The sequence below is a fragment of the Vigna umbellata genome, chromosome 1 (genome assembly GCF_029865625.1).
Source record: "Vigna umbellata cultivar VRB3 chromosome 1, Vumbellata_1.0, whole genome shotgun sequence".
Lineage (NCBI taxonomy): Eukaryota > Viridiplantae > Streptophyta > Magnoliopsida > Fabales > Fabaceae > Vigna > Vigna umbellata.
This window is the reverse complement of record NC_142165.1, coordinates 32815411-32827363: the sequence shown is the minus strand read 5'-3', so window position 1 is coordinate 32827363 and position 11953 is coordinate 32815411. Positions and strand designations below refer to the sequence as shown.

The 11953-nt window shown below is 36.1% G+C and overlaps 1 pseudogene; it reads right to left on the bottom strand.

Moving 5' to 3' along the window:
- Nucleotides 1-7796: 7796 nt before the first annotated feature.
- Nucleotides 7797-9390, bottom strand: LOC148205191 (uncharacterized; annotated as a pseudogene).
- Nucleotides 9391-11953: the final 2563 nt, after the last annotated feature.

Genomic DNA, 11953 nt, shown 5'->3' with positions numbered 1-11953 from the left:
GGATAAAAGGATAAAAGGATAAAAGGATAAAAGGATAAAAGGATAAAAGGATAAAAGGATAAAAGGATAAAAGGATAAAAGGATAAAAGGATAAAAGGATAAAAGGATAAAAGGATAAAAGGATAAAAGGATAAAAGGATAAAAGGATAAAAGGATAAAAGGATAAAAAGATAAAAAGATAAAAAGATAAAAGGATAAAGAGATAAAGAGATAAAGAGAAAAAGAGATAAAGAGATAAAGAGATAAAGAGATAAAGAGATAAAGAGATAAAGAGATACAGAGATATAGAGATACAGAGATAAAGAGATAAAGAGATAAAGAGATAAAGAGATAAAGAGATAAAGAGATAAAGAGATAAAGAGATAAAGAGATAAAGAGATAAAGAGATAAAGATATAAAGAGATAAAGAGATAAAGAGATAAAGAGATAAAGAGATAAAGAGATAAAGAGATAAAGAGATAAAGAGATAAAGAGATAAAGAGATAAAGAGATAAAGAGATAAAGAGATAAAGAGATAAAGAGATAAAGAGATAAAGAGATAAAGAGATAAAGAGATAAAGAGATAAAGAGATAAAGAGATAAAGAGATAAAGAGATAAAGAGATAAAGAGATAAAAAGATAAAAAGATAAAAAGATAAAGAGATAAAAAGATAAAAATAATAAAAAGATCAAAAGATAAAAATAAAAGAAAAAGTATAATCGGTTAAGAAGCACACAAAAGTATAGTTTAAACCACGAGTCCCCAGCAACGGCGCCAAAAACTTGTTAAAATGTCGGTAAGTGTACCGAATCGTATCAAGTAATAATAAATGGTAAGCCCAAGTATCGTTTCCCAAGAGACTCAAGACATTAAACAGTCATGCGATTACTCAACTAGTTAAGACTTTTTGAAAAACAATTGAGGATTTTGAACGCAAAAACAAGAAAGTAAATATGAATACAAATTGATCAATTGAGGCTAAACACAAGAATGAATGAATGATGTTGATAATATGAGATAAATATGTTATTGGGGTTTAGATTTCACCATCTTTACTCTCATGCATATATGAATTCTTCTTCTTCATTCAATTGTAACATCACTTTCAAAAATATTTAAAACCCGATCCCTCGGTGAAGAAAGCCTATCCTTAATTACTAGACCACAATCCCTTGCATCCCTAATAATTAATTCTGCATTACGATTAGAAGTTTAAGATGACCAAAACTCATAACCCCATCCGTGAGCAATACTTCTTTTGGGAGCAATTCTCTAGAACCTAAATTGTAAGATACCTCCCGGTACTCATGCACTACACAAACTGGCGCTCAGCCCTGGCGATAGCATTCCAAAACTCACTTTTTTTGTTGTTTTACTTGCTTTTATGGCTGATTCAGCTCTATACAGCTCCATATATTATTGGGGATTCTTCCAGGCACATTATTAGCTACAAAATTAAGGGAATTTAGTGATAAAATCATAAAGTATAGCCTTTACTCACTTATTTGCAAAACTAAATCAAAATATATGAGTTCAAGCAAGTTTGTAAGTCAAAAAGGGTGTGTTTAATATCAAAATTGAATCACAAATAACGGTATTTTCAACCGTTATCAGCTGAGCGCCAGTTTTTTCCCGCACCATGCCTAGGCGCCCCACTTAGGGCGCTGAGCGCCAGCGACCTGGACTTGGACCCATTTTCTGTTATTTTTTCTTTATCTTTTTAAGGACTTGGGTGTCCTAGGGATGACATCTTTTGATGCCATAAGCACAGAAACACACGTTTCACCCCTTTGAGGGTAGATTTGGGGATGTGACAGCTCTCCTATTCTCCTTCTAGGGTTTTTCTATCTCTTCCATTCTTTCATTCCATTGTTCATCTAGTGTTTCCATGATAATGGAGAAATAAACCTTATTTGTTGTTGGGAGAGATGTAACCTCTTAAAGTCTCATGTATTTTGCATTGATTATGATTTATTTATGCTTCTTTCATTAATTGTTAAGGTTATTCTTCTTCGCTCTATGCATTGTTATGTTTAACTCATTCATGGCATGATTATTAGTTTTCGGGATATGGACACATACGAGGAAACCTAGATCTAAAGAATTTATCCCAAAAGCAGTATTGCCTAGACATAGGGATATGAGTTTTGGTCATCTTAAGCTTCCATTCGTAATGCATAATTAATTATTAGGGAGACAAGACATTGTAAACTAGTAATTAAGGATAGGCTTTTTCGCCGATACATCGGGTTCTAAGTATTTTAGAAAGTGATGTTAACAATTGGATGAAGAAGAAGAATTCATATATGCATTAGTGTAAAGATGGTGAAATCTAAACCCTAACAACATACTCATCTCATATTATCAACATCATCCATTCATTCTTGTGTTTAGCCTCAATTGATCAAATTGCATTCATGTTTATTTTTATTGCATTTGCATTCAAAAACCCCAAAAATTGTTCTTCAAAGTCCTAATTAGTTAAGTAATTACATGACTGTCTAGTGTCGTGAGTCTCTGGGGAAACGATATTTGATCTTACTATTTATTATTACTTGATACGATTCAGTACACTTGCCGACATCTTAACAGCAGGTCTGGACAATAGTAGAAGAAAAAGGAGAAACAGGACGTCCAGAGAACTTTTCCCTTCTCCTAAGACTCTTTTACAGCCTTCACTTCAAAGATCTTACCATGAAACAGAAAATATGGCTGAAGAGCATAATGGTAGACGTACCCTAGTAGATTATGCAACAATCATTGGCCCTCATCACTTTAATAGCATTGCAAGGCCGAGGATTAATGCTGCAAATATGGAGATGAAGCCTGCTTTGATTTAATTGGTGAAGAGAAACCAATTCAATGGATTATCACATGAAAACCCATATGAGCATCTGAGCACATTCAATGAGATATGCAATACTGTGAAGATCAATGGCGTGCCAGATGAAGCTATTAGATTGAGCCTGTTTCCTTTCTCTTTGGGAGGCAATGCTAAGATGTGGTTGAACTCTTTTCTAGAGATTAGCTTTACTGAGTGAGAAGCCGTGGTTGCAAAGTTTCTGAACAAATATTTCCCACAGTCAAAGGTGAACAAAGTTAAGCGGGAAATTTCTTCTTTCAGGTAGGACATGGATGAAACATTAGGTCAAGCGTGGGACCGATTTAATGGCTTGTTGAGAAAGACGCCCACTCATGGTTTTGATGAACCTATAGTAGTCATTCTATTCCTTGGAGGTCTAAGCTCACAGACTAAATTGATGCTAGATGCCTCAACTAGAGGTAATATCAAGTGCAAGACTCTAGAGGAAGCCTATGAGTTGATTGAAAATATGGCTACAAATGATAATGAGATGCATAGTGAAAGAACTCTACTTCAACAAAAAGGAGATCTAAAATTACAATCTCAAGATGCTCTGTTGGCACAAAATAAGATTATGACTCAATAGTTGGAGGCTTTGATGAAGAAAATCTCTCAATTGCCAAAGGAGTTGCAGAATGTTTCTCAAGTTCAACAACAACTTTGTGAGTTGTGTGGTGGAGATCATATTAATGGTCAATGTGCTATGCTAGAAATGACCCAAGAGGAAGTCAATTTTATGGGTCAAGGTAATCAATTTCGTCCAGGTAACTACAACCAAGGATGGAAACCTCACCCAAGTATGGGTCAAGGGCAAGCTGGGTAATTCAATAGACTACAACAACAACAATGGCAACAACAACCCTCCTTATCTGAAAGAACTGCAAAGTTATAAGAGACACTCCAACAACTCATGCAAGTGTCTATCTCCAATCATAAAAGCACTAAAGCTGCTATAAGGAATTTGGAGATACAGGTTGGCCAATTGGCTAAAAAGTTGGAGGAGAAATCTGAAAAGCAGTTTGGGGCTAATACTGATGTTAACCCTGAAGAGGAATGTAATGCTATTATGAGCATAAGTAGTGAGAGGTTGGAAGAGAGAAAAATAGAGAGAGAAGAAAAAGATGTGTTGAGTGAAGAAGAAGAAGAAAGTGAGGTTGAGAGGAAAGAAATGGGAGAAAGAAAAGAAGAAGAAGAGGGCGAGAGAAAAGAGAGAAAAATTGAGAAAGCTCTTCCTTACCCTAAAGATTACTCTAGAAAGGAAAAAGAGAGACAATTAGGGTGTTTTAAGGAGATGTTTAAGAAATTGGGGATTACTATTCCATTGACCGAGGCATTGCACCGAATCCCTGCGTATCCAAATTTTTTGAAGAAGTTCCTAAAAAGGAAGAAATATTTAAATGAGGGAACTTTTACTATTTCTTTTAGGGGCCGACATCAATTTGATGCCCTTATCTGTGCTAAAGAAGATTGATGATCTTGAGGTTAAACCTACTAAGATGGTGTGGCAAATGGCGGATAGATCTACCAAGAATCGCTATGGTGTAGTGGAAGATGTTCTGGTCCAAGTTGACAAACTTAAATTCCCGGTGGATTTTGTAGTGATGGAGATGGGGGAAGACTTGAAGATTCCTATCATTCTTAGAAGGCCATTCATGAAGACAACTAAGGTTGTCATCAACATAGATGATGGAGTTCTAATGCTTAAAGACCAAGATGAAGAGGTGACTTTCGATGTCTTTAATGATGAGTAGCCGATTCAAGTGAAGAAGACTAGTCCAAAAGCTATAGATGAAAATTTGTCAAAGACTAGTGTATTTGAGCAAGCTGCTGACTCAATCAAGAGAGGTAAAAATAATTTCTTTTCATAAGTAAAGGAAGAGGAGAAAGAGATTAAAGAGAAGATAGTTCATCAAGACTTGGTGTGTGAAGATGACGAATTCAAACCTGGCAACCAGTCAAGTACAAGAACAGGTTATAGGTTGTGAAGGAGATTAAAGCAAATGGAGTTATTGAGATTGAAGCTCCATATTCTAGAAGAGTTAAGATGGTGAACAAGAAGTTGCTGAAGATAAGTTGGTGTGATGAAAGCAAGAGGAACACCAACATCAAAAAGTCAAAACTGAACTTTATGGCGTCAAGCTAGTGACATTAAAGAAGCGCTTACTGGGAGGCAACCCAGTTTCTGACTTTTTCTTTTTAATTGATTATTTGTATGGTTTGGATTTGATTTTGCTTTGCAGTAATGACAACATCTACTGATGGATGCTGGAAAACATCTACTAAGGGATGCTAGGAGGACTCAAATGATAACATCTACTTATGGATGTTAGGATGATTTAGATGATAGCATCTATTGATGGATGCTACGAGATTGAACATCTACTGATGGATGCTATGCTACTAGACATCTACTGATGGATGCTACTAGATCAGGATTTATTTTGCTTTATTTGAATTTTGTTTATTTTGTTGTTGTTTTAGTGCTTATGTACTTGGTTTAATGAATTGTGCTGCAATGGTTTGATATGATGTGATAAACTGTTGTTTGTGATGAGTAATATTCTTGTGTTTGCTCTATTGTTCTATGATGCATGTTGAGTTAATGATTGGTGAGGCTTTTAAGCATAGATGGTTGTTGCTCATAGTTTTGTTAAAATGTGATGCATGATTTCAATTGTGATTAATTTGCTGGGCAGGATGTTATTAAATTGTGGAACTTGATTTATCCTGTGAGAGTTTGGACTCCAGAATTTTTGATTGACTGAATGTTATTGCTTTGGAAGCATGATTGATTTTGCCTAAGTTTCTATGATTGAACCACTTGCTTGCTTGTTACACATGATCAAGGCCTTGTTTTCTTCTCCCTTATAAGTCAATGCCAATATATGAACCCAACAAAGAACAATGTTTTTCTCTAACCTTTGAACCTTGAGCCTAAATTTGAATTTTGAATGAAACCCTTTGTTGAAATCCTTACGTTGAGTTAAGTAGAGTATGTGTATGTGGTAATGGAGAATAGTTCAAGTTTGGGGTTGTGAGAAACCGGAAAGAACTTTGTGAAATTCATTAAACAACATTGAGCAAAAGCAAAAAGCAAAAGAGAAGAAAAGAAAGAAAAGAAAAGGTTAAGCTCAATGAAAGGAAAGTTGGGAATGAATTGAAGATTGGTTTCTCACATAAAAGAAGAAAGAAAGATTATTGTTAATGTGAATAAATAAATTGTGCACTCTCTTAACTCAAGGATTTTGTTGTCTAGAAAAACCAATTTTCTTCTTAGCCTAGCCTCAATACAAACCTCAAAAAGTCCTTGTGATGATAACTTGCATGTAAGTATGTTTGATATGTGGTTAAATGAAAGACAAATTTGATTCATGTGACATTGTGATGGTAGAGTGTAAGAGTGTCACCTCACTTTACACCTTTGAGTTTGAGTGAAACACTTTTGAGTGCTGGAGTGAAACATTGTCTTTGGTGAGGAATAGTTCCATGCACATAGGGTAACATTCTGTTTGCTTGGTGATCACTCATAAGGTTGTTGCATCTGTTGTGTATGTCTTGATTATGTGAGCACCATAGTTGAAGCTTGATTGGCTAAAACATCATTATATCTTGACTAATCTTTCTTTGATGAGCAGACATGAGTGATTTACTTGTCCTAGAGGAAAATGATTTTTGATGTGCTTGACCATTGTAGTATGATTATTTTGTTTAAGCCAAGTTACATTTTGCTTGAGGACAAGCAAAGTTTCAAGTTTGAAGTTGTGATAACGGTTGAATATACCGTTATCTATGATGCAATTTTGATACTAAATCAACCCTTTTTGACTTAGAAGCTTGCTTGAAGTCATGTTTTTAATTTAGTTTTGTGAATAAGTGAGTAGAGGGTATAATTAATGATTTTATCACTAAATTCCCTTGATTTTGTAGGTTATTGGAATGATTTAAAAGAGGAGTTAAGGTACCAAGGAGTTGGAATGCAGAAAAGAGGAAAAGACGCAGTGCAGAAAAGTCAAGATGAAGTTGAGCGCCAGAAAGGGGCCCTGAGCGCAAGTTTCATGTATCGCACAAAGCTTGGGCGCACTTTTAGGGGCGTTGAGCGCCAGGTTTCTCGCAAGCTCGCCTGGGCGCCCTAAGTAGGGGCGTTGAGCATTGGTGACGTTGGGGCATGATGTAACCTTGTGAACTCTCATATATTTGAATTGGTTTTAATTGATATTTGCTTCTTTCATTAATTGTTAGGGTTATTCTTCTTTGCTCTATGCTTGTTATGTTTAATTCATTCATGACATGATTATTGGTTTTCGTGATATGGACACATACGGGGAAACCTAGATCTGGAGAATTTCTCCCAAAAGCAGTATTGCTCAGGGATGGGGATATGAGTTTTCGTTATCTTAAGCTTCTAATCGTAATGCAGAATTAATTATTAGGGATACAAGACATTGTGATCTAGTAATTAAGGATAGACTTTATTCGTCGAGACATCGGGTTTTAAGTAATTTAGAAAATGATATTAAAATTAATGAAAAAGATGAATTCATATATGCATGAGAGTAAACTAGGTGAAATCTAAACCCCAACAACATATTCATCTCATATTTTCAATATCATCCATTCATTTTTGTGTTTTTCTTCAATTGATCAAAAGTGTATTCATATTTACTTTCTTGTTGTTGTGAGACAAGATGAGTGTCACAAGGGAGCTTGCATTGCAAAGCAAAGAGACGAAGAGATGTCTCCAATCAATTTATTGTTTGAGATAGAAAAGAATTGAACGGTAGATGGGGGAACAGGAATATCTTCTTCCAACATATTGAAGCTTAGGTCAACGTAAACCATATTCTTACTCGACAGTAAGAGATTCCCAACCGATGTTTGAAAGTTATGAGAAAGATCTAAAGAAACCAAAGTCTCCGTCATATGATTAAAACCTTCTGAAATCCTTCCATGAATTTAGTTGTTGGAAAGATTTAAATCAAGAGAATAAGGTTGGGCAGGGGATTTTGGGAAACTTTTAACAGTGCCACCACTAAGAGATTGAAAATTGTTATAAGATAGATCACAAACTTCCAATGAATAGGTAGAGAATTCTCCAATTGACCCGGTAAGCTGGTTCCCATCAAGGCGTAAGTAAACTAACGAGGACAAATTCAAACACCAACATGGAATTGTTCCGTTCAACGAATTATCGGACAAATCCAGAGTAGCTAAATTAGAAAGTCCACTGGTTTTATTTGATATTTCTCCGACCAATTTATTCACTGAAAGGCTTAAATAACTAAGGTGTGTCAGCTCAAACAACGATGATGGCAATTGGCCAACTAGGTTGTTTCTAGAAAGATCAAAAACTTCTAATTTGCTTAGCTTGTCAAACAAATTGGGCATCTCACCATCAAAATTATTTTTTGAAAGATCTAAATGAATAAGATGCCGAAGGTCGAAAAGAGAGGACGGAATCTCACCACTGAAGTTATTCGAACGGAGGACCAGATAGTTTAACTGTGAGATGTTGCCCACGCATTGAGGAATGGGTCCTCTGAAATTATTTTCTGAAAGATCGATGTAAGTGAGATGTTGAAGATTTGAAAGTGATAATGGAATCTCGCCACTAAATTTGGTATGACGAATGGCCAAATATCTAAGAGGAGTGCTCCAATTGAACTCTGGAAGTTCACCTTCGAGATCAGGATTATCAGACAGATCAAGGTGTTGAAAGATTGGGTAAACAGAGTATCTTAGTTTCCAGCTTCCCTTGCAAGTGGGTACCTTGAAGTCCAAGAGAGACCAAAGAGGATGAAAAATTAAGTAACAAAGACAGAGAACTGGGTTTAATCAAAGACATATCTAGTCTATCAAGAGTGAGCTCCCTTAAATGAGTTGCATTTACAATGAGCTTTCCCAGGGTTGCTGATTCAATTGTCATTTCATCGTTGGTTGGTAGAGAGATCAAGCGAGACTAATTTCGAGAGGTGAGAGAATTTGGAAGGAATAACTCCGGTAAACGAACCGAGAGATAAGTTTAGATGAGTAAGAGCTAGAAGATTACCAAATTCCGAAGGCATTGGAGAATCGTAAAAGCCATTTAAAGCTAGGTTGAGTGTTTGAAGGTGAGTGAGTTGGAAGAGAGTGTTGTTGGGATGAAATGAACCTTCAAGGCAACTGCAGCTAAGGTCTAACCCAATGACGTGTCCTTATTTCTTGTCACAACTGACCCCATCCCACATGCAGCAATCCGTGCCATTCCTCCATGATTCTGTCTTTGGATCACAACTCACTCCAGTTCTAGACTCACACGAACCTGCGTCAGTTTGGACAACAAGAAAGAGGTTTTTGAACCTAAGCAAGGCGGAGGCATCATGATGATTGCATAATGGCATTCGCACCAACGAAGACGTGCCTGAAGGAAAATGAAAAACCAAGCAACTTAGTACCAGAAAAAGAACCTTTGTACTCAACGTATTCGGAATTTCTAATATTTCTTTTGACACTTTAAGAGTTGTACAACGAAAATTATATATTGATTATGGACTGTATGCAATGCATTAACGTTTTTTTGTAGCCAAATGATACCGATCAATTAGCCGCACAGAATGGGAGTCCATGTTTGGATTATAAGCTCTTGACACTGTTGCTTACTGATAGAAACCATATGAAGGATAAAACAAACTGGAGTAAGAAAAAAATACCAAAATCGCATGCTCTAGTTGTAAACCCCGGCAAAAGTTTGTCCAATCAGGAAAGGGCTGTTTTATACAAAATTACAAGAGTAGGTTACCTAAAGTCTTTTTATAAACTATTATATTTTTATTATTTTAGTAACAGTCAACTATTTGGGTAATTTTTTACTATATTTATCTTTTATAATATTATTTTTCTATTATTTTATTTTTATTGAAGTTTTCTTCTTTTACCAATTTTTATTGCTCAAATGATATATATGTTATTAATTATGTAATATTTTTTAGATTAAGATTGTTTTATTCGCATTGGGTGCATTTTAGGTTGAGGTTTAGATCAAGTTGAGTAACACTCACTTAAGTCCACTTAAATTGATAAATTTGAGTCAAGTTAGACCTATCTTGAGACATTCTAATTAGCTTTATATCAGGCCAAGTAGAATCAGACTCACCTCAATTGAGTCAGACACACTTAAAGGCAAGTGGAGTAAGACCCATCTTGAGTTGTGGCATGTCAAGTTTGCATTAAACTGAGTTGATTCAAATCGAAATAAACTTAGATCCTCGAGTCCTAATAGACCCACATTATATTGTGTAAAGTTAATCCCACCTCAAATTAGCTAGGTTAGGTCTACCTAAGACCAAGTTAAATCTATATGAGTCGAGTTAAAAGACTCACCTTAGGCTAAGTTGGTTCGAAGCCATTTTAGGGCAAGTATAGTCGAGCCTACCTTGGGCAAAGTTAGTTTGCGTCCACATCAGGCTGAATCAGGTTGACCCCACTTTTAACTAAGTAGAGTAGGAACTTAGTTGTATCAGGCCTACCTTAGGTAGAGTTAAGTTTGATCCACATTTAGTCAAGTCGAGTCAGGCCCCCCTCTGGCAAAATTAAGTCCATCTTGGGAAAATTCATGTTAGGTCCATCTCATGGTAAGTTGATTCAAACCCACCTTTGGCCAATTTATGTAAGGCCCACCTTTGGCAGAGTTATGTCGAGCTCACCTCTAGTAGAGTTATGTCGAGCCTACTTGTGGTAGACTTGTGTCAAGACCATCTTTGATAGAGTCATGTAGACCCACACCTCTAGCAGAATCATGTCAAGCCCACCTCTAGCTGAGTAAGGTCGAGCCCACCTCAAGTTGATTTAAGTTTCATTCACCTTGGCTTAAGTTGAGTCAAAAACACCTCATGCTAGGTTGAGTCGGACCCACTTTTGATGGGAGATTCCTCTCATCTATATGTACCAAGATAAGGGGAGTAAAACTCTAATTCTTCAAACATGGAAACCAAAGAAGACACATGAGCCAACATTTTCTTGCCAAGTGGCAAGAACATGTGTCTCACAAAAGAGAAAAACGAGAAACTTGGAGACCACTTATAAAGCCGATCTTGATGTATGCACTTAGCTATGGCTAGGAGCTTTGCTATCTTTTCCTCCCTCTTGCAAATGATTTGCCCTAAAACCTTCATGTTCCTTCATGACAACATCCTTCTTATTATTGGTCATCTTGTGTAACATTCCACGAGGATCAACGATCCATTTGTAGTAGTCATAAAAAAAATTCAATAAATTTCTATAACAGAAACAAAATATATCTAAATTGTTAAAAAAAGGAGTCCTTAGTTTCTCAAACCAAGAGAGGGGGTGGGGGTGGGGGGAGGGGGGGGGGAGGTGAATTGGTGATGCGTAAAAATGTTCACTTTCAAAATATTTTTCGCAAAGAAGGATGTCTTTGAACTTTTCTTGATTCGCCAGCAAGTTTGTATGTAATGAAATAGTAAGCTTAATCGAATGCAATGACATATTAATTGATTATATGCAGAGATAAGGGTAAGAGAAATCAAACACTAGTTTTTATACTGGTTTGGCCAAGCCTACATCCAGTATCCTTCCAATTAACCTGAGTTGGAAGCCAATTCACTATAAAGATCTAGGTTTTTACAACAAGGTTTTTACAACAAGGTTTTTACAGCAACCTCACGTCAAAATGTAAAATACCTCTCTAACCCACTAATCTAAATATAGGTAGTAAACAATACAGACACGCATCAAGAACACCCTCTTCTGTTGTCAAACCCTTTGAGCCAGCCTCAAAGTCAAGAACACGGTTCTTCTTCCTGTAATCACAATAGGGAACACCAGTCAATCTTCACGATTGCAGATTTCTTGATCATGCAGTGTACACCTCTTTGTGTTGACAGATCAGACGTTCAAACCCATTAACCTTGCATCGCAAGAAACCTTCAAGTCTTTGATCACCATAGTCAATCTTTAGTTCTTGGAGCTTTTCTTTCCTTTGTAAGATCACACAGCGTTTTCTGAAAGATATGAAAGTGTTAATTTCCAAAAGTTCTTACAGAATTCAAATCAACGTCAATTTATAGTATTACACACATCAAACGCATTTTAATCGATTTAGCTATTAACGTAGT